Source organism: Phasianus colchicus, chromosome 4 (genome assembly GCF_987193195.1).
Source record: "Phasianus colchicus chromosome 4, bPhaCol1.hap1.1, whole genome shotgun sequence".
NCBI classification, from domain to species: domain Eukaryota; kingdom Metazoa; phylum Chordata; class Aves; order Galliformes; family Phasianidae; genus Phasianus; species Phasianus colchicus.
Window position 1 is genome coordinate 61,466,105 of NC_143439.1, and position 22,022 is coordinate 61,488,126.

The window sequence follows — 22,022 nt, forward strand, 5'->3', positions numbered from 1 at the left end:
TTGTCTCTTTGTGTGGACAGCTGCTCAGCTTCAGGTAAAAAAATGTTATAGTTTATGGGACTGCCAGCTGGAGCCAATTAAAATCTAATGGACCAGAGTTGGCACTAAAATATCTTTTTCTGCCCTAGCAAAGTTGAGTTTTTGTTCTGCTGCTTATGCATGATTTAAGAGGTTCAGAGTGTTGTTAAGAAACAAATTTACTTACCATTTTTCAAATGAAGGCATTTTTGAATTTAAAATCTGATATAGGAAGAATACCATTTGTCTACTTTAATGAAGCTGTTGTTCTTCTGAAAGTTAAGAGTTGTGATACATGGACTTTATGTGCCTTACGATGATCTTCCCTAAATGGATTAGACAGAAGCAGAGAGCTAAATGGCTTTCTTTGATCATACTAAGGATGTACTATATCCCTAGGAAAAAAAATACAGGTCTTAGGTCATCTGTCTTTTAGTTCTGCCTGCCTCAAGGAAAAGAAACCTAGGACAAGACAAGGAGCCAGAATTACAGCATTTGTAAAGTGAAAATCATTATTATTGAGAGTAGCATGGGCAAGGGGAGACTTGGCTGAGGTGTGCTAGATGGATAGAACAGAGAGTAAAAGCTCAGCAAAAAGAATTGATTTTTGGAAAAAAATAATTCAGTTCATTTGAACTGAAATGAGTTGTTTGTTCTTGAGAGTGATAATTCAGAGTAGCCTTTTGTGCAAACTTCAGGCTAAAGAGGCATTTTCGGCATTTCCAAAATAATGTCGTTTCAAAGGTTGAATTGAAACTTTCTGACATAGTTATGAAGGTGGGGAGAAAATTCGTTTCCAAAATACAAATTTCACTAACACTGTATAAATGTGGTCGGTATGGGCAATCTTCACCTAGGAAACCTTTCTGTTTCTTTACTTAGTGGTAGTTTATGTGCATCTTGCTTGATGTTTACAGTGAGAATACATGACTAACTACTGATGAAGATTTACCTGATAAACAGGAACTCAATTGCTTGTGGTTGTTTCTCCACATTCTTAGAGATTGCTCAGGGCAAGATACCCTGATAAAAGGTAGAAAAGTAATCCTGTAGATGTGTGCACCTGGAGCATATTGTTCTGGGATTTCCACAAACACCTAGGTTATGCTTTTGAAAGAGTGAGAAATGGAAAGGCTCTGAATAGTGGGCATTTGAAAGCAAAGCGTGATAAACTTAGGCTGAATTTCTCTATTCTGCTGTTCGAAAAACAGATCAAATCTGCTTTTAAGCATCTGTGACTTATGTAGAAATTTATGTTTTCAAAAGTTGGACAACATGGCTGATTCTAATCCTGAGCTGACCAGTTTTAACCCATATAAGAGTTATTTTGTGTTCATGATGCTTCAGAGTGGTCAAGTTGCTGTAGAAAGCAGGAGGAAAAGTGGATTGGAAGGACAATAAAAATTCAAAAGAAATAATTGAGTTTAGAGGTACTTATATGGAGAAGAATGTACTGAGCCTGGAAAACTTGTGTTTTGATGAGGTGTTTCATGATTTCAAAGAAGGATCAAAAACCCTTGGCTGTGTCTAATATAATGGTAACTGCCAACCATTGACATTGGTCCTGCTTTGACTTGTCACAGTGTTTTTTTGGTTCCTGGACAATCAACCTCGTGGATGCAGTGCATTCCACTGCTGCTGGAATGTGTGCATTCATGTGCTGTTTTGACTGACCTCCAGCCCCTGGTCTGTTTGTGCTGAGGAGCATTTACTCTGAGCTGAAATGCAGAGCTCAGACGACTGTCCTCAGAGGATTGGGACTGAGGCCAGGCCTCTTAAAACTGTTTTTACTGTAATATTATTATTATTATTTTTTCCATATTTTTCCTTTTCTAAAGCCTTCGGCAACCACTTCTATCTGTTTATGAAAATTAATGGAATTACCAGTAGTTTCACAGTTTTTTGCACAGTTGAAACTATATAGATGTATTCAGCTCCCTTCAACATGAGAAGCAGAGATTCAAACAGAAGTGGAGATCATACGGCCTCAGGGTGGTCCTCGGGCAGAGGATTGAGCTGTGCTCTCAGAGAGCTGTTGGGAACACCACATAGGTGTTGCTGTGCCTGTATCACAGCCAGAGGACTTCCTGTTCTGAACTTGTCAGCGTGTCACTTACAATAGGTATTAAATTTAATATTTGGAGAGACACAACTTTGTTATATTAATAACAGCTTCATAATGTTGAAGAGAAAGATACAACCTAATTGGAGAATGAATGTGGACTTTTTTTGGCTACGATTCAGGCAGGAGATTTATTAGAAGCATCATAGTGCTCTAATCCATCTGCTCTCCCCCATTTACAGTAAGTTACTTTGTTTGCCTTTCTCTCTAAGGAGTACTCCTGAAATGATTTTTTTAATGTACCTGTTTCTTAGAAAACATCATGGAGGAAGAGGAAAAATAAGCCAATCATAAGCAGAATGTGGATGATTCATAGTCAGAATTACTGAAGTTGTAAAAATCACTGGTAGGGATTCTGATGAGTTGGCATATCTTCTTCCACATCTATAAATTTGTCACTGGTGAAAATGTTTATTCCTTCACAGTTGTATGATTTGTATTGGACTGTTTTTATTGCATATGTGGACCTCTAGCTCATCCTTAAACAGAATATTGACTCTGATCCCACAGTTTGTGTGGGATTAGTATTTTAAAAGTGTAGTGTGCTTGATTTAAGTAGGAATTGAGCATATAGGCATGGTTTGTCCTTTGCTGTCAGCAAAGCCATCCTAAGTTCATTTCTTTAAAGAAGCTCCAGGCCAAATGTCAGGAAAAATTAAATCAAGCAGTGATGTAGACCCGTAGGGAAAATGTATTTCAATTGTGAGGTATTCATGGATATAATATGTCATCCTGTAGTCTGTGACTGTTGGGTGCACTTACAGGCAACGTGGATTGGTAATTGCTACTTGTTAAGAAATTTGGCTATGTTATAAGATGACCTGCCAGGGAGAGAGACAGTTTTGTTAATTTTATTTATGAGACTTTCCTCAAAATTGGAAGGATATGTATATGTGGCAGCAAATCCTTTATGACACAGCATCTTTAGTAGAACATTGCTTTTGTCTTCCAGCAAGGAGTGAGAAACAAGTTAGACAAACCCCTTTTTTTGCTCTGCCACCAACATTTTGCTACCAAATTCTGCCTTCCTGAGGGCAAGTATAAGTAAAATTTCCATCTTTCCAGCAGATGTCGGACAAAGCTAGGCTTGTCAGATCTGCCTGTATCCAAACCTGGAAAGAATTAACTCCGCCCTCTGTAGTTTTGTTTTCATAAAGAGTTTCATTTTCTGGCATAGCCTAAATAAATCAGTCCAGACCCTCACAGTTCAAATTATTCTTTAGTCTGGATACCTGATTCGTGTGAGTCTACAGGTTGTAAATGAGACCTAGCATGCCTAGTTGAAGCCACAAACAGCCTTTTCCAAGAGATACCTCCCTGTGCATTCTGTTATTTGTTATTATTTACTAAGCTTTTCTGGAGTCATGGGTACAGGGTTTTGCAGTGGTTTTTTTTAATTATTATTTTAAAAAATAGTTATTAAGTACAGGTATGTTAACCTTGTGATACCTATGTCACATAAACATCAATACCATTCAAATGTTCATGTCATTCTTAGCCCTGTTATATGATTGCTGTGAAGCATTACACACATTTAATGCAGGAAGGGCATATCTTCAGATCCAATTAGGTGTTCAAATCCTCATAAGAAGGCATTGCATCTTTGATAGCAACATCTTTCCAGAATGAAAAAAATTATCAGCTATTGAATCATTATGGAACAATAGACCTGCTCCCTGAGCTGGTCAAAATCACTGTAGTGCTTTGTATGACAGGAATGATCTAACCCAGAATTGTTCCTCTAGCTGAGAGAGAGAGTAATGAGGCCACATATAATGGATTTATTTTAAAGATATGAATAGCAGAAGGGGCAGATTCTGCTTCAGCTTGTGTCACTCTGAGTCCAGACAAGATGAATTAAAAACTGTATAATTTCTGTGGTCTTGATGATCCTCACGGGTCACTTCCATCTCAGGATATTCTACGATTCTGTGTTTTTTAAGTGGAGTACTTATGTTATCCCATAGTTACACTTCCCTAGCTAATGCTTGAAACTAATGGCAGAAAAAGAATAAATCATAAGAGTTGCTAAGTAGTGTCATTGTGTGCTAGAACAATGCATGAGATGTTCTGTGCAGGGAAATAGATTGCACAGAGTTTTGAATAAGCAAAATCTGCATATAGTTTAATCCTTCAGAGTCTGCAGGCACAGCAGCCATAGGTAGGAAAATTAAGGATGAGCTGTTATCAGGTGGGTTCATCTGGCTCAAATGGCTTGGGATATCTTGGGACTAATGTACTGTAGGGGACCATTCAACAATGCCTCTTAACTGGAGTGGAGGTGGGGTGGCAGATCAAAGGGTGGCAGATCCCATAATACTGAACACAAGATTTTAGTGCACTGCCCATATGACCTAAAGGACACGATTTCCTTTCCTGAGGAATCAGTGTTGAATCTGAATTCATCTAATCTTTCCAAAATGCATTTCATTACAGTAGCTTTCCTGTTGCATATTCCTGAAATGCTTTTTTTGGTTGTTTTTTTGGAGTTTCCCCAATTTGTTCCAGTGTCCAAATTGAACCTATCATCACAGACACCTGTTGTAATTGTTTGTATTTCTAATGAGGATGTTACATAAAATCAGAGTTATAAGAGCATGGAAACATCTCCATTGCTTCAATTCTTATATAAATACAATTAACTTTTCTAAGCATGAATACAGTCAGTGTGATCAATTAGTACCAATTGTTCACAGCTCCTGGGTGAGTAAGCATTCATTCACTGTGACTTACCATGGGTTTTATTCATTATTTTCCTCTCACATAGAAGCTTCGGTCCCTTGCATGCCTCATCCCTTCTATCTGCAGAGACAACAGGAGTGTCCCAATTTCTTTGTCCTTTTCCTGTGGTGAGAAATGAAAGCAAGATGTTGCAAACTGTTGGAATCACTGGAAAGCAATGATTGCCAAGAACAGTTCCCACGGAATAACCTCCTCCTTGCTCTGAGGATAGCACAGAAAGGCATAAACAATCTGGTTGTAGGCTGTGTGTCTGCTCATCTTGCCTCCTTTCTTTCCCAAGTTCTCCTTCATCTTGTTTCCTACCCATTTTCCCATCTTACATCACATTGCCTGCAATATGTTTCTCCTTCTCTTTGTATCCCTTCCTTCATTGGAAGTATTTACTGAGATTTAAATTTCTTCAGCTTTTTTTTTTTTTTTTCTCCTAGTTTTCTCATTTTGTTTACTGCAAGCTTTTTTCCTCCATCTTGGTTATATCTTATGCAGGTAGTTCAGATAGACTTCTGCCTTCATTGTCTCGGAAATGAGATGCTGCTGGTCTAAACTGTTACCTGTACAGTTGCTCAGGATTTACACTTGCAGTTATCTCCTTCCTTTTTAGGGACTCATTCAGAGCTTTCTGGCTCTGACCCAGACTGGGAGATGGGAGCTCTCACTGAAGCTATTTAAAAAGATTTGTTAAGCAAAGAAAAGAGTATTCTGCAAACAGCAAATGAAGAGATCTTTGCTGAAAAAGACCAGAGACAGCAGACAGCACGGTTGTTGGCTGTTGTGACTCTTGTCCACTCTTCTTTGGGAAAGTAATTAATGTAGATATTATTAAATAGCAACCTTTGTGGAATCATGGAGTTCTTCCATGCAGGCAGTGTCCTCCTGGCCTGGGTTTGTTTTGGGGAGACAACGAGAGCACAGCAAAGTGCAGTGCTGACAGTGGCAGTGGAGCCCAAACCAGCTTCTGCCAAGTCAGGGAGATCTACCTGGCAGTGTCTGCAGCTTTGTGTTTCTTGCATTGATCCTTTGAAAGGTGAGATTTAAACTTTCAGATTCATTACTGCAATTTGATGCATAATGATAAATTAGGAGCAAATATGTATTTCTATGGAAGCATAATGATAATGTTGCACTTTTATTTCTAAATACCTCACGGATTCTTTCCAGGCCATATGACTCACAACTTTGAAGATGCTGAGGAAAGGGTCAAGCCCTTTTTCACTCAATCGATGCTTTCAGCTCCAAGTGCTACATTCAGGGCTAAAATCTTGTCTATTGAAACAGCTGTAGCTTCAAAATGTCGTGAAGCTGCATTAACGCTTCATTTCCTGCAGTGAATCATTTTGCTTATGAAAGTATAAGAGCTAGGGACATTTGCAAAAAAAAAAAAATAAAATAAGAGGAAGAAATAAACCCTCTGTGCTCTGAAATGAGTCTGTCTGTCTTTCTTTCTTTCTTCCTTTCATTCTTTCTTTCTTTCTTTTTTCCTTTCTTTCTTTCTTTCTTTCTTTCTTTCTTTCTTTCTTTCTTTCTTTCTTTCTTTCTTTCTTTCTTTCTTTTTCTTTCTTTCTTTCTTTCTTTCTTTCTTTCTTTCTTTCTTTCTTTCTTTCTTTCTTTCTTTCTTTCTTTCTTTCTTTCTTTCTTTCTCTCTTCCTATTTTTTTTTCTATGGGATATCTTTATCCTATCACAGCAGTAAAAGGCAATGATATGGAATAATTATGTGTTCCTAAGCCATTCCAATTGGTACACTGTTGTGAAAATATATTCAGTAAATTCACCTGAGTGACTTTGCAGAGCAAAGCACAAGGACATTATGAATAAAAGAAACACTTATTCAACAGATACAATAGAGTGTTGTGACCACATTGACATCATTGTCAACCTCTATTCTAGATTAGAGTTGGTTTGTTGTCAGAAAATAGGCGTGTGGTTAGGAAGGTGACTGCAAAATTGACTTGTGGGGGCTTCACATTTATTGTCTCCCTCTGCTTTCTGGTCTTAAAATGTAATTCTGGATTGGAAATTCAAGCTATTTTCTTCCTATTACTGTTAGCAGGAAGGTGATTTTTCTGAGAAACCGAATGACAATTTTGAGTGAGTAAACAGGAAAAATAAAGCCTAGCTGTCTCCTCTTGATTGGCTTTTGATTCATATTAAAAGTATAATTTAGTTCTAAAAAATATTCATATTTAAGAGAGCAGATACTTGGCAAAAGAGGATGTCATCATCAATGATTTTCTTCCATCACTATCTGCATTTTGAACCAGCACTGTCTTCCCCAGGCTTTATTAGTACTGTGAACAACAAAAACAGGAAAATGCAATGTCACAGATAAAAAGTATAGCTATTATTATTTCACTGCTTTCCTCCAAGTATTCATCTTCTGCATTTGTCAGCCATATTTTAAAATATGAGGTAAAAATTGTATAAATTTTTGTCATATGGGGATGTAGGCATTAGGAAGTCCTATAATGAGAAATTATTTCAATACATGAGATAATATATATTCAATGTAATACGCATAGTTTAATGTTATGAAGACATTATTGCAGAATTAACAGATTTCAAAAGGCAGATACATAAAAGCCAGCTAATATGATATATTGCAAATAAGGACATCCAGTTGTACGGCTAGAAGTAATACATTTATACTGCTTGTGATTGTTATTCTTATACATTTATTCTTCTGTGGCATTTGAAGTTTTCTCTTTGTGTCTTATAACATCAAAAGAACTTCTATAAAGGCTTGGAAACAACAAAAATAGAAGGAAAACTCTAAGAAAGAAAACAGAAGAAGCAAAAGAGGATGGGTAACAGATGAGAATGTCCCTTCAAAATTGTATTTATAATTTCAAGAATATAATTTTAATCATAGAATATCCCGAGTTGGAAGGGAACCAGAAGGATCATCGAGTCCTACTCCTGCTTCCATGCAGGACCACCCAAAAATCAGACCATATTTATGAGTGTTGCTCAAATGTTTCTTGGAAGAGCTTTCCAAATCTTTATTAGGGCACGTATTTTGTCATAAAAAGGTCTACCTTTTTGTGGGAGACTGTAACCTACCAAGTTGCCTAAACAAGACAAAAGGAAATGTTTTGTGCTTTCATTTTTTTGCACTATTTTGTTTGAAAATTCTAAGCTTCAAGATGTAAACTTTGAGGATTTATAATTGAAAATGGAAAATGCGAGACCTGTACAATTTATCAAAGCAGTTAAACAAAATGGCTGAACTTCTTATCCAAAATCATATTTTAATTATGGAGAGGTCCATTTTGGCCTACAAATATCTCGTTTGAAATAAATTGACTAGTTCTATTTGTTAAATTATTACAGCAGAATTGAGAACATCTAGCTTGAATGATGAGACATCTATAATTATCCACACAGGGAATAATTTTTGAGAATGGAGGAATCTTTGTGTATCTAGGTATCCTGGTCCAGGTACCAGAGACAGCAAGGTCAAGTGGCTGGAAACTGATGCCAGAACCAATTCAGACAGAAAGTGAAAGCACACATTTTTAACTGGGATGTAGAAGATTGTTATTCATAGGAATGCCTCTGCAGGGAATGCTACTCTATCTCCATCACCTGATGTCTCAAACTGATAGGATGGCTTTCTAAAAGTTATGCTAGAAGGTACTGGAAGTTTTCAGGATTTATGTGCTTCATCCTGTCAGAGGACAAGTCAGATGGGATATCACAGCAATCCTTCTGGTCTTAAAGTCAGAATCTGAAATATTTTGGGGAAGCTCAGTGAGTCTCCTCTCTGTGGCTGTGGGATTCATCCTCCATGCTGAACCTTGAGGAGTCAGTCGGTGTTGCAGAGAAAGGCTTATCTGCCCATTTCAAGGGAAGGGCTCAGAAGACCTGCATAATCCAGTACAGCATGTGTGGCATCCTCAGTGCTCCTCTGCATGCATCTCTCTCTTCCAGTTCCCACCTGATCCCTGGTCAGCCAACGTATCCACAGAACTGCCCTTATGACATGTTGGCACTTGAAGGATGTTTTGCTGCAGTCCACTCCTGAAAGAAACTTTTAATTGGGAAAAGGAATGTCTGAGCCCAGCAGTACCTCCTCTCTTCTGTAGCTTTTAACAAGGATGCTAATCACACAGCCAAGGAGTAGGGTTGTGTCTGCAGATGGATGGCTCTTTGCTGAGGAGTGAAATCTGTCCTGCTGAGAGCTGAGGTCAGGTGCTGGAGGAGGAACATTTTTAATGTTTTGTGGAGCTATGTCTGGTGTAGCTGCCACTTCTGTCCCTACCCAACTGTGCTATGCAGCTCACATCCTGTAACTTTGGACAGAAAGATAATTTGAGTACAGGAGGCTGTTACTTGTGAGCAGAAAAGTTTTATTTTATTCACAGGAAGATGACTGAAATGGTTGTTTAAGGCTATATTCTTAGTAGCTGGAGGAGTGCAAATAGGAGAAGAATTTTTCTCATTTGTTTTTTTTCTTTCATTTAAAGCACTTTGAGTGCAGTGACAAAACCAGGATAATGTTACGGATTTGTCAGCATATGTGGTTTCCATTCTTCCTACTTGTTCAGTGGATGAAGAAAAATAATATTGCGTTCACACCGTAAAGGGGGGGGAATTAAAACAACTGAAATGTATCTCACTTTTTCTGAGTATGTAATTTGACTTGGAGAGGAGCCTTTCCTATTCCAGGGTCATCTGCAGGTTGCTGTGGCCTCTGGTTTGCCTGAATGTGTGCCCAAGTGATGAAGCAGCCAGGTGACAGTCAGTTTGTCAAGGTCTGCCCATGGGCAGGGGAAGAGGACTCTGAGCTGGTGACTTCATGCCTGCTCCAGTCTCCCTCTTGAGAGACCCTTTAGTGGCTGAATTTTTGCTGTCCCAGTGCACAGGAAGAAAGAAGAGTCAGTTAAATTCCATGAAATAATTCCTTATTTAAATCTTGATATATCAGAGGGTTTGAGTGGGATTAGTCAGCATCACTACTGAGCCATTAGGAGTTAATTTGTTTTCTAAAAAGATTGGAATCAGAGCCAGGATTGGAAGCCAGGTCCTGTGGCTGGACAATGAGGCTAGGCTCACTTTTCATAGGGTAGAGAGCAGCTGGAGAGAAATGCCTATTATTTGCAATATACATATTCGGAATACCTACACAAATGAATTGTAGCATTGATCCTTCAGCATTTGCATTTGAAACCTCTGTTGTCGGGAGGATTCAGACCTTGGTAGATTTAATGTTTCCTAAATTGATTTTGTAATTATGTTTTCAGTATTTCCATTTTTTTTCTCCTGAAATACAGGCATTTGATATACTTTCTCCATCTGTCTCTGTCCAAACTCAAATGGTTTGTGAGGTAAATTTAAACCCTCCATTACATCAGTAGATTCAACAGCTTGTGCCAGTATTTTCATTCTGAGCCATGTTATGGAGGACTCTGAAACTCATCTGTATACTAGGCAAATTTGGGCTTAAATGACTAAGATGTGAACATTTACCCCCTGTTGCTTATGGGTAATTAAAATAAATTGGTATGGAATGTATTTTTAAGTTTGAGGAAGACCAAATGTTTAGACAGGGAATAGCTTTGGAGGTTGTTTGTAGCTGCTTACACTTAGAGAAAGCCTGCATCATTAGTACAGTTTGCAGTTATTTTTAATTAGCCCATGCAAACAAAGCACGCAAATCGTTTCCCTAATTCTCTTCTAAATCTCACCTTTTTTAAAGTGGAACTCTTCCAGCATTGCTAACAGATTTACTGTAGATTTACACCTAATGACTACCCCAACATTCTGAATATTGTTTTCCAAGTTAAATGTGTTTCTTGCTCGGTAAAGCCTGAGCTCTGCTGTCTTCAGACACTATTGAATAATGGGAGAGCTTAATCTGTGTCAGTATGCCTTCATCTCTGTTTTGTTGCATGTCCTCTTCCATGCAATTCATTTAAGCTATTAACTGCATCAACACATATGCAGCTAATAACAATGAGGCAAACTGTTGACCCATAGCTTGTGGCAGCATGAGGTCTGAACGCTGCACTTACACCTAGCTTGAGATATCTTCAGTTGGAATAATTTCCAGATTTTGCTATGATTGGCCATATTGGGGCCATCTCATTCCTGTTTCCAAATCTTCAGATGCACGATGTGTGAGTTAAGGAAATAGATCAGCAGTACAAGTCACAGCTTACAAACCCTGCATTATGTGTGTGGGTCCAAGCAACTCCAAAGAACGAGCTACACGTTGACCATGTCCAGGTAAATGTTGTGAAGCAAATGTAGTCAGTAGACATATTTTAAAATAAATTCTTGCATGCACTAAATACATCCTGGAGAGATTTCTGATGGGCTGAAATGGGCAGAGCCTTGCAACATTCAGGTTGCACAATGTCTGTTACCAAGACTGACGTCCAAGTGGGATTGCACAAACATTTGAAATTATAACTTTGTATATGCTTACATTAAAGATGCAGAAAGTAGCTAGAGGGAAGTCTACTTTTGTTTCCCAGAGGGATTTTAAATGGGAATAGCACTAGTGAGTGTTAGAAAAGCAAACTCTTGCTGTTTTGGAACAGGAGCCAGTCTGTAACGTTTGTGCTGTTCTGCTGAAGCCAATTGCACTGACCACAGCCTGTGCATCCTGCAGCGGGTTATACCAGCATAGCTGCTGGAAGAGAGTTGATGACAGCCTTACATCTGCTGGCTGATGAAGCCCAATTTCACATCCTTTTTTTCTGTCTCTAGCTGCTGATGTTTATACAACATGTACTCTTAGCAGTGTTTCTGCCATTTTGCTAGACCACATACCACTGAAAAATGGCCAGTTTTACACCAATGGTGTATGTAGGAAAGTCTGGGGTGGTCCTTTGGGTCCTAAGTACTGATGATGAGGACTATGCAGGACTTCAGACTCTGGAGTCCTGCATATTTAGGAGGTTGATTTTCAGTAATCAGATTATGAAAGTGACTTTATCTACATGCTTTGTGCTGTTCCTTCCTTTTGTTTGCTTACAGAATAAATCTTGTATATTCAGTGTCAGGTAGATGAAAAGGTAACTCATCTGAATGATGAGGGCCCACAATTCGCTCTAGTAGTCACGCTTTCCTCTGTGCTGGGAAGGATTAGGGACAGTTACCAGATTTGTACAGGAGTTCAAGATGAGTTCTCCCTTTCCACTCCAATTCCACGGTATGTTTAATCATGAGTAGTCCCAGTCTTGTCATAAATGTTTACTGCATACAGTTTTTGTCTTACTGAGGCATAAATAATACTTTGTTTTCAGTTGTCAGGGTCAACTGCATGCACATAGAGTAATCCAGTATTCAGAGGATTAGAAAACCTCTCCAAAGTGCTTCTGGCTTTTCAAGAATTTTAAGCTCTGAAAATTAACTTTTGGCAGAAGTCTAGTATGAAGGATCTTAATAGAAAATAACAACTACTGCATGTCTACTGCCATTGTTTCTGTGTTTCTTCATTGTTAATTTGGCAGTAAGTAATGTGCTGGGTTTTTTTTAATGCTCAGTTTATTACATTGTGGTAAGCAGAACAATTGTAAAAGTATACTTGTTTGTTTTAAATTTCCGTGGGGAGGTTCTTGCTTTATTGATAGGATGGGATAGGTGTCAAAATAAGAAACTGAAAATGTGAGTAGGATGGGACCATAAGCCCAATCTTCACCTTGCCTACAGTGCTTCAGGTTTCTCCTCATGTCTTGCATAAGCTCATGCACATCTACTGGCCGAATTTCACTGCACTAGTGTACAAAGCTAGGGTGGCATTGTAGGAAAAGGTCTTGCAGATCTATGGAGGTGTGGGTAGGTTTGATTTACATAGTCCCTCTATCAAACTCATAGAATTTAATGATAATTTTACATACAAACTGCAGGTTACTACACTGTATCTTTGTGTCTGATTCATTCTCTTGTGAGGGAGTAGTCAGCTAGTGGGTGAATTAAAACAATCATTTATTAAAACAATTGTTAATATTAATATCTGCATATGATACTGCTGGGTAGTCAAGTGGTGGTAATAGCCATTAGGGCTAGCAGTGCAATACGAAATTCAAACCAAGAGGCTCTAGTTTGTTTTAGCATAAGTCAAAGTGAGAAATATTTATGATATCTGCTGGATTGCTGCACTGAAGTGAAATGAGGCTCAGTCCAGCTCTGAGGGGTGACAGCTGTCATCATCATTACACGTGTAGTGGCCAGGAGAGGTTTGGAAGAACTCAGATTGATACACAGGTGGACTTGTTAAAGGACTTGCCAATGGGGCAGCATAGGAAATATTTTGCTTTCTCTATATGGTCTTCTAATTTGTCCTCATTATTACTAGAGATTATATTTATTTTGCATTTGGTGTGATCAGAGAACCATTTTCAACATTTTAAAACAGGCGTTCACCTTTCTCTAGGCATCTTATTACTAAATGTAATTCCTTTCCACGACAAACACCAAGATGTAACAGCCTAAAGGGAGAATTAGCTGGAATTCGGTAAAGAGAAGACAAGAGTTTGCCTTTAGTATGGAGAGAAAGATCAATAGCACCTTTGATCATTCCATTTTTGTAAATGATTTGACACAGATCGTTGGTGACTGAAGCATGCTGAAGCCATGTGGTCACTTCACACAGAAGATCAATAGATAAATGCAAGGCAGACAAGAAAGGCCTGAATAACTCTGTTTCTTGAATACTTTTCTGTTTTTTTGCCAAGTGCAATATATAGGTGGCTTTTAGGAATTGATGGATGAATATAATTTTTGTGGCCTCGTGTGGGAGCTTAAGCTACAGTGATAAAATGCAATCCAATCATTTTTCTCTTTGAAGGTCCAGCAAGGTTACCTATGTTAGCAAATAGGAAGCGTGGTCTCCCCAAGGCCAGTGCACTTCAAGCTCATCAAAGGTGGGAGATAAGAGGATAGATTGAATTCACCATTTTCACTTCTTTTTGACCCTCCCTATTGGATTTCTTTTGTGTTTAGTGGTGTGTGAATGCCCTCCTTGCCATTTATTCAGTGTGCATACTGGTTGAGTGATGCTGAGAGATGGGAATGAACTCTGTCATCCTCCGCCAACACTTTTCTCTCTCTTTTCTTTCTCTTTTACATTTAATTAATCTATTTTGCTTTTGTTAATTCTCTTGTTGTTATAAGTGATACCAGCAAATGGTATGAACACTGAAGGATTTGAGGATTTTGGATTCAGAAGTGGAGTATGATATGGTGAATATGTGGACAGAACATGTGTATATGGAAAATGTTTTATTCACGTGCTGGTGAGCCCAGCTCATGAGTTTTTCTGTATCTCAGAAGTTCTAACTCGGATCTAGCTTGTCAAAGAGCCCCTGGCTCTGGAGTAGTCTGACTCGAAACTGCAGGACAGAAGTTCTTCTAGCTTCCTGTCAGCCAGAGCTTTAAAGTGGAAATGAGTTAGTATTGATTCGTATGTATGTGAATGTGCACATACCTACATTCTTCCCTTCCCCACCACCCAAATACTTTAGAATTCTCTTTTCTTTAATATTTTTTTTTCCTATTTCATTCAAGGCCTTCCAGCCATTTCCAACATGTTTAGGATATGGTGGAACAGAAGTCCACACAGAGGCAAGCATGTTAATCCAGCAGCCTGTTCTTCAGCTGACACGTGTTCAGATAGACCATTTGAAGGCACTCTGCCTTGAGAAGAAAGTCAACTTCAGAGTAAAAGCTGTGTTTGAGAAAGAAAAGTTGCACTTTTAAAGGCTGGGGCAGAGGTTGGTTGCCATTGGATTTTTTCATAAGTTTATTCTTTCTGAAATTTCCAAATTTTAGGTCAAAAGTATGTTTCTCCCAGAACTCCAGCTACTTCAAAGTCATTCTGTCTGCAAAAGTTTCACAGCTGGGGCTGAAGTTACTGATATGATGCAAGCTGCTGTGAGCTTTGGGATCTCATGGGGTCTTGTAGCCAAAAGGCTCTCATTCATTAGAAATGGAAGTGGAGAGTTAAAAGCAAGTCATGGAGAAGAATGTGTGTTCTTGAAAAGTCTAAGCTTTTCATGCTTCCTAAATTTTTAACATTAGTGCATGTTACTGTGTTTTTCCCCTTGTTCAAAAATGACATGCAGAACTCCTAAGAACCTATTCTACTATTTTTGTCATTAGGTATTTTGATGCTTGTGGCACATACATTTACCACCAGAAATTTTCTGCATTTAAAATAAGTGAAGGATATGTTAATATCTGCCTTTTGCAGATGAGGAGAAATTCAGTGATTTGGAGTTAGTTATTCTGTGCCTTCTCATAGCACAGATTCCTGGGAACAGAGCCCACGTTTTGACAAAACTCTGAAAATATGAATTTGTTTTATCCAATCGGGTCTGCTGTTGAACAGGTAAAAATTTTTATAAAGAATTATTTATAAAGAGAAGGTAGTCTTGCTCTGTACCTGCCATGCAAATTAGTGATATTTATTCTAACCCTTGTTTTAGTGAAAGGAGAACGGACAGCGAAGTGAATTGAGCTTTCTGTGCCATTCCCAAACCAGACATCCCAGAGAGGGATTATGAGGCTAGCACAGAAATTCTCTTGCTTTTGCAGTAATTCCCTTCTCAGCTTTCACCACTGAGATGCAATCAGAATCAAATACCATATCAAATACCACTGCTTAGCTAGAAGGCAGGTATGTGAAAGACTGCAAGCTGCTTTATGGTTACTCATAATCAAAGCAGCTGTGAAGTTCTACCACTATTCTAAATGAAAAAGAAGTTTTACGTTTTTGTTGAGCTTGTTCAGGTTTCAGTTGAAAAACAGTGGGGTTTGGGTTAGGGTCAGAAAGAGTGGTGATGCATTGGAATGGGCTGCCCAGGGAAGTGATAGAATCACTGACCCTGGAGGTATACAAGAAACATGGAAGAGTGGCACCAAGGGATATGGATTAGTGGGGATGGTGGTAATGGGTTGATGGTTGGACTAGATGGTCATAGTTATCTTTTACAACCTTAATGACTCTGTGATTTTCTTCTTATCTGTCTACAAGATTCTTTGCTTTATACCCCTTTTGCTTAGTTAATGCTTTAATTAATCTCAAGTCAGTTTTAATACAACAGCTTCTGCTTGTTCATATTTCACTGAGTTGTTTTAAGGCAAATGAAATACACATTTTTGGGAGCAGCTTTCCTTTTTAGATCATTGTCTTTGAGCATATACCACCAATTGTCTGAGTGCTGCTTCTTGCACTACATATTTAGTTTATTTCCTTCATTATAATAAACCACTTTCTGTAACTGGATGGCCCTTTATTTCAACAACAGAGAAATATTCCGTATCATTATCAAAGTAACCACCTGGAGTGCTATAAGTAATGCACACCCATGGAACAAAACTCTGTTTTTTATTACAGATTTCTGAATGCAAAGTAGCTGCATGCCAATTTAAAATAACTGTTGACTTCAGCTGAGTTGCTCAAGATTTATACTTGTGTAATTGAGAGCAGAATGTAGCTTCATGTATACATCTTCTAATAATGCAACAATATTGCATGAACAGTAAATCTAAACTTTATTGCTGTCTAATAAATTATCTGGTAAGCACTATAATTAAACTACAAACCAGTTCATTATATGCAGGCAGTATTACTAAATTGGTTCTAATATAAGCTAGGTAGTTGCAGAATGTTAGTGGCTGATTGTGAGTATTATTGCTGTGACAGCAACAATTAATTCAAATAATGATGGAACTTTAATAGACGAGATTGTGTGGCAGAATTAGCAAAAGCAGGGTTGCTGGATAATTGATTCTTTTTTGGTCCAGTAAGTCATTGATTTCTATTCTCTTTCTTCTCTTACGGTTATAATAATCAATCTGATCATGTGTGTAGTGCCCTGAGACATTAGCTATAGCTCCAGCAAAAGTTCAGTGCCTATCAGAAGCGAGCAGGGTTGGCGGATGAAATGCTAAGAATGCCAAGCCCAAAGCACCCCTGGGCAGCGTATGGTGCAGAGGCATGGATTGTGGAACAAGGGAAGGAAGGCACCCTCCTGGGAGGAGCAGCAGGCAGCCCCGACTGCAGCCAGAGCTCTGCATGGGGTTTGTGCCACAACCTGCTGAGCTGCTCTACCTGCTCTGAGTGTTTGCTCAAAATGAATTCTGCCTAAGGTATTGCTTTGTGAATGTCAGTTATTGTGTCTATACTGCGGATTTGATGCAGGTTTTTTCATTTACTTTTTCTTCACCTGATCTGTTAAAAAAATACGGATCAAAGCTTCATGCTGTCCTTTTTTCTCTTACAGCATGAAGGTTGTGCTTTTTTACACATGAGCAATTGCAAAGTGTGTGCATGCATATGAACTCATGAATGCATACCCCTGTGAGAACTCACATGCATATTTTGCTACAGTGTATTTGGAGTTATAAAGCCACAGGCTGTCAGCAATTCAGGCTGTGTAGCCTGATCTGGTGAGTAACCCTGTGCAATATCTTGTTTTAATGGCACCAGGGTGAGGGTTGTGCTGTCAGTTTCAAATTGACAGCGGTTGTTGTGATAGCTGCTTTAAGGAGATGTGAGGGATGTGAACACTGGACTTTATAGGCAGGTGCCCAAGGAGCCATTGTTACCTCCACACTCTGTACTGGAATAAATTTATAGAGTCATAGAATTGTTTGAGTTGCAAGGCACCCTTAAAGGTCATCCAGGCCAATTCCCCTGCAGTGAGCAGACACCTACAGCTTGATGACGTGCTCAAAGCCCCATTCAGCCTGACCTTGTATGTCTCCATGGATGAGGCATCCACCACATCTCTGAGCACCCTGTGCCAGTGTTTCACCACCCTTATTACAAGAAGCTATTTCCTTATATCCAATCTAAATCTCCTCTTTTTTAGTTTGAAACCATTTCCCCTTTTTCACAGACTCTGCATAAAAGTCTGTCCCCTTCTTTCTTATACTGCTCTTTAGATACTGAAAGGCCACTCTCAGCTCTCTCCAGAGCCTTCTCCAGGTTCAACAGCCCAGCTCTCTCAGCCTGTCCTCATAGGAGATGTGTTCCATCCTTTAGAGAATTTTTGTAGCCTTTCTCTGGCTGTGCTCCAACAGATCCACATCTCTCCTGTACTGAGAACTCCACATCTGGATGCAGTGCTCCAGGTGAGGTCTCACCAACCTGGAACAGAGGGGCAAGAACACCTCCTGCTGGCCCAAAGTGCTGTTGAAGCAGCCCAGGACACAGCTGGCTTTCTGGGCTGCAAGGGCACATTACTGTCTGATGTCCAGCTTCCTATCCACCAGTATCCCCAGATTGTTTTCAGCAGGGCTGTACTCCATCCCTTCATCCCCCAGCCTGTACTGATGGGAGGGGTTGCCATGACCCAGGTGCAAGGCCTTCCTCGTGGATTTGCTGAACCTCACGAGATTCACCTGGGCCTGCTGCTCAAGCCCGTCTGGGCCCTTGGGTGTGTTGACTGCACCACGCAGCTTGTAGCATTTCTCAGGAAATTTAGAGCTGAAGCTACATTTAGTACCTTAGGGGGCCTGCTTTGATTTTATTTTTGCATACAGAAAGCCTTGATTGGAGCTGTGTGTTAACTTGCCACTGCTTCAAGGAAGTGTTGCACAGATTCATCAATACTCATTTTCCTGTGCCATGACTGCCTGTCTCATTCTACGGCCACTGGGGTGAGTAACAGCTCCCTGCTGCTGTCTGCAATTCTCTCACATAGTTTTTTTGTTTATTTTAATGCCTTTTAATGCCTTATAACTGCACTTAGGAATTCAGTAATCTGGGACATGTTTTTTTGTAAACTCTTGCAGTGCTGAAACAAGGCTTCTGAAAAATTCTTAAAAAATGTTTTTTATATGTCTCCATACAGATGATAGGTACAGATTTTGTAGGTATATAAAAAAAAAACAAAAACCTGTTGTTTTTCCTTGTACTCTGTGTCGTGTCCTCATAGTTATTATATCTTACAAATTCATGCATGATTTTACCTGGATTCCAGAATCCCTCCCATTTTGCATTAACCTTTTTGGATTCTAATTTCATAGAATAATGAAGGATGGACCAAGCTTTGGACTTCAATGTCCACTGAGCTTGGGGAGAAATAGAAATGATTCAGATAATATATACACACTTTTCATTCCTCTTTTACTAGTAGAGACATTCACTGGATTCTAGAGAGTGGAGAAAGTCAGTCTTTTGCAACTGCGGGTTGTAGGATTCTTGTAGATGCTTTGCAAATTGTTTTTTTTTTTTTTTATTCCAAGAACTCTGAGCTTGTCTTCTGCCAAAATCCGGGAGATATTCTGCTTCTTCTGATAAGGCAGTCAGTCTTTTCTTGGTATCACATCAACCAGAATCTAGACTAGCATAACAAAGTCTGTGCTGCTCCATTATAATCTTCAGTGACTTAGTCATTTCCAGTAGTAAGCTCAGTTACAGTTCATCATTATGGTCCTTGTGTTTTAGAGACAGAAGATTAGGTACAACAGATTAACAGCTCAAATCCTTACTTAAATATTATAAAATCTGAATATTTTATTTGTAACTGCATGCTTTATTTCTGAAAAGAAATTGCCATATATTAATTGTATCATGTGCAGACCTCCGTCGTTCTTTTGCAGTTGAGGATGTCTGACAACACCAACTTTTTAAATGACAGTGATCTGCTTTTTTTGTAATAGTTTGTAGTATCCCTAGGACAATCTGATATTTATCCTTTCGCAGCCTTTAGATGTTAGATAAATTCATCACTTTTGTTGCTGAACATCAATTGCTTTTTACGTGGGTTCTAAATAAATAGCAAACATTTCCTTTTGCGGCGTCTCCCTTTCAAAACTTTTCTTACAGGTCTTGTCTGCAACATAAAATGGACAAATATTGCCATGTACCACTGGCACAGTATCTTGATAGTTTGCAAGAAGATGTTAAGGAGTTCTTGTTTCCAAGTTCTCTTGATGTGTTCCATTCCGTAGGTGAGAAAAGCAGTTCTAGAAAAGAGCAGTGAAAGTCACAGATTTGCCTGCGCTGTCTCTAGTTCTGGTCTTTTCCTTGTGGAATGATAACAAACCTAAGTATGCAGGCAAGTAGGTCTGGCACCAATCATTTTCTACTGTATTATCAGAATTCATGGACAGACTCTCATAAAAATATGTAGCTTTCCTGATTTATTTGCAGGGACGCTAATTTAAAATTGTAGATGTTCTGTTTGTACTTTTGAAATAGTGCAACGGTATGGTATATACAAACCTTACTGTAAGTCACTAACATCAGGTACTGAAAGATTTTTAGATTTAATTCAACCTTCTCTAAATGGTTTAGCTTGTGAAGATCTCTTACGTTAATACAGTGAAAGTTCCCCTATTAAGTTTTATATAAAATCATATGACTTAAAGAATAATGTGGATAATTGTTCTTTAGCTCTTGGGTAATTATTATGGTTGTTAATCCTTAAAGATCCAAGTAGGCATATGAAATTAGTTGGGTATTCTTAGAGCTCTGCTATGATTACTTATAAATTTAAGTATTTACAAATTTAAGTTTGAAATTTATTTAAGAATGAGTAAAAGGAAACTGATGTAATTAAATGAATTCTTATTTTTCCACACACAACTAAATACTGTTTTAAAAATAGTTACACTGATTTAATTTGCATTTGAATATTTACTTGTAGAAGTTAAACTTATGAGTCAGATTTACTTTTTTAAGGGCAACCCTACAGGGCTTGATAATGCAGTCTGAAATTCTATTGTGTTTGGTTTGGACATAACTCAGTAAGAAGTGACACTGAGTCCAATCTAAAATACCTGTACTGGGGCTTAATATAAAAGTAACACAGCACAGCTGTGTAGTGGTATCTTTTCAAGTGGGTGAAACTGACTTTTGAAGAAGTGTCCATATCTTCAAAACCCAGGGCTTAGGCTTGTAATCAGTTTATTAAAGCTTACAAAATTATATAATCTGAAGCACAGTAATGAAAGCCTAACAACATAATCTACCTTAAACCTCAGTGTAAGTGGTTTGATTGATGTGGTGTGTTCTTTTAGAAGTTTGTATTGCATACCTTGCTGTCTTTTAGAAGTGTTGAACTTTCTGGAGCTCTACTAATTGTACTCACATCATCACAGGATGCTAATTATTGAGCACTTCTCAAAAACAAGATGTGTCTTTTTGTTCTTAATAAGTGTGTGAGGCTTGTTCTGGCATCCTCAGGACATGATTCAAAGTATATCACATTAACAAGATCCCTCCCGTTTATCATAAAGATATTAACTTCATCTGTAATGGATCCTCAGCTGTTACTGCATATTTTAAAATATCTTCTCTTAGAGTATCTCTTATTCATATGGGGTGGAAGAGCTTCTGGAGAGGTATTCAAGTGCAGCAATCACTTCTCTGTGACTGTACAAAGCAAAACACTATCACGTTTGAAATAATTGTTCAGGGACCACAGCCTGTGCAGTGGAGATCAGTAGGTGGAAATTCAGACTCTGTAATTGGTCCAAACCTGTTGTTTACAGATGCCTCCTCAGAATTCTTCTAAAAGACTGAGATAATGAAAATCAGTATTTTTAATTGTGCTTTGTGAGGTGAAAGAGTGCTGCCAGCTGATGTTCTGGTCAACGTTGTCTGAAAAAGTTGCCTAAAGTATGTTCCCGTAGTGCTTGGTTGGAAAAAGAAATCTGAAATTTGGGACTATGGGCATTCCCCATCAAAAGAAATGCCATCACCTCAGCTAAATGCAGCACTGTTGGAGTAAGCATTGTTATTTTTCCCAGACCTTCCTATAATTCTTCCTGGACACGTGATAAAAATTACCTTACAAAGCTGTGGCAATCTGATAAGTGGAGGCCACACAGTCATATTCTCCTTGGCTCTTGGTTATCCAATTTGGCAGTGTGTATGGGGAAGCAAGCAAATAGAAATCTAGAGTATACTTCTGAGGCTTCCAAATGTAGGGCGATGCTCTGGTTTTCTATTTCAGCAATTAAACTTCTTTCCAAATCCAAATGCTAGGTGTTTAAAGTTAAGATATTTAAAATCAAGATGAAGAAATAAGCTGGAATGTTAGTTTTAAGGAAATGAACCAAGATACAATCTTTAATAGCATGTAACAGAAAATTTTTTATTAATTCAAATAGTCAAAGCAAGATATAATCATACAATTAGTGAGGTTCATGAGGTTACATTTGATGTAAATTTC

At 38.5% G+C, this 22,022-nt stretch overlaps 1 protein-coding gene across 8 annotated transcripts in view; it reads left to right on the plus strand.

Moving 5' to 3' along the window:
• SORCS2 (sortilin related VPS10 domain containing receptor 2) overlaps positions 1 to 22,022 on the plus strand; it is a 564,376-nt gene that overhangs the window by 135,171 nt on the left and 407,183 nt on the right. The window contains exon 1 of one of the 8 annotated variants that reach the window (XM_090139700.1): positions 17,972 to 18,498. The exons of the other annotated variants lie outside the window; for them this stretch is intronic. The gene's annotated coding sequence lies outside the window, so the exon portion shown is untranslated. Of the gene's footprint in view, positions 1 to 17,971; positions 18,499 to 22,022 lie in introns of those variants that run through there. 8 annotated transcript variants of the gene reach the window in all.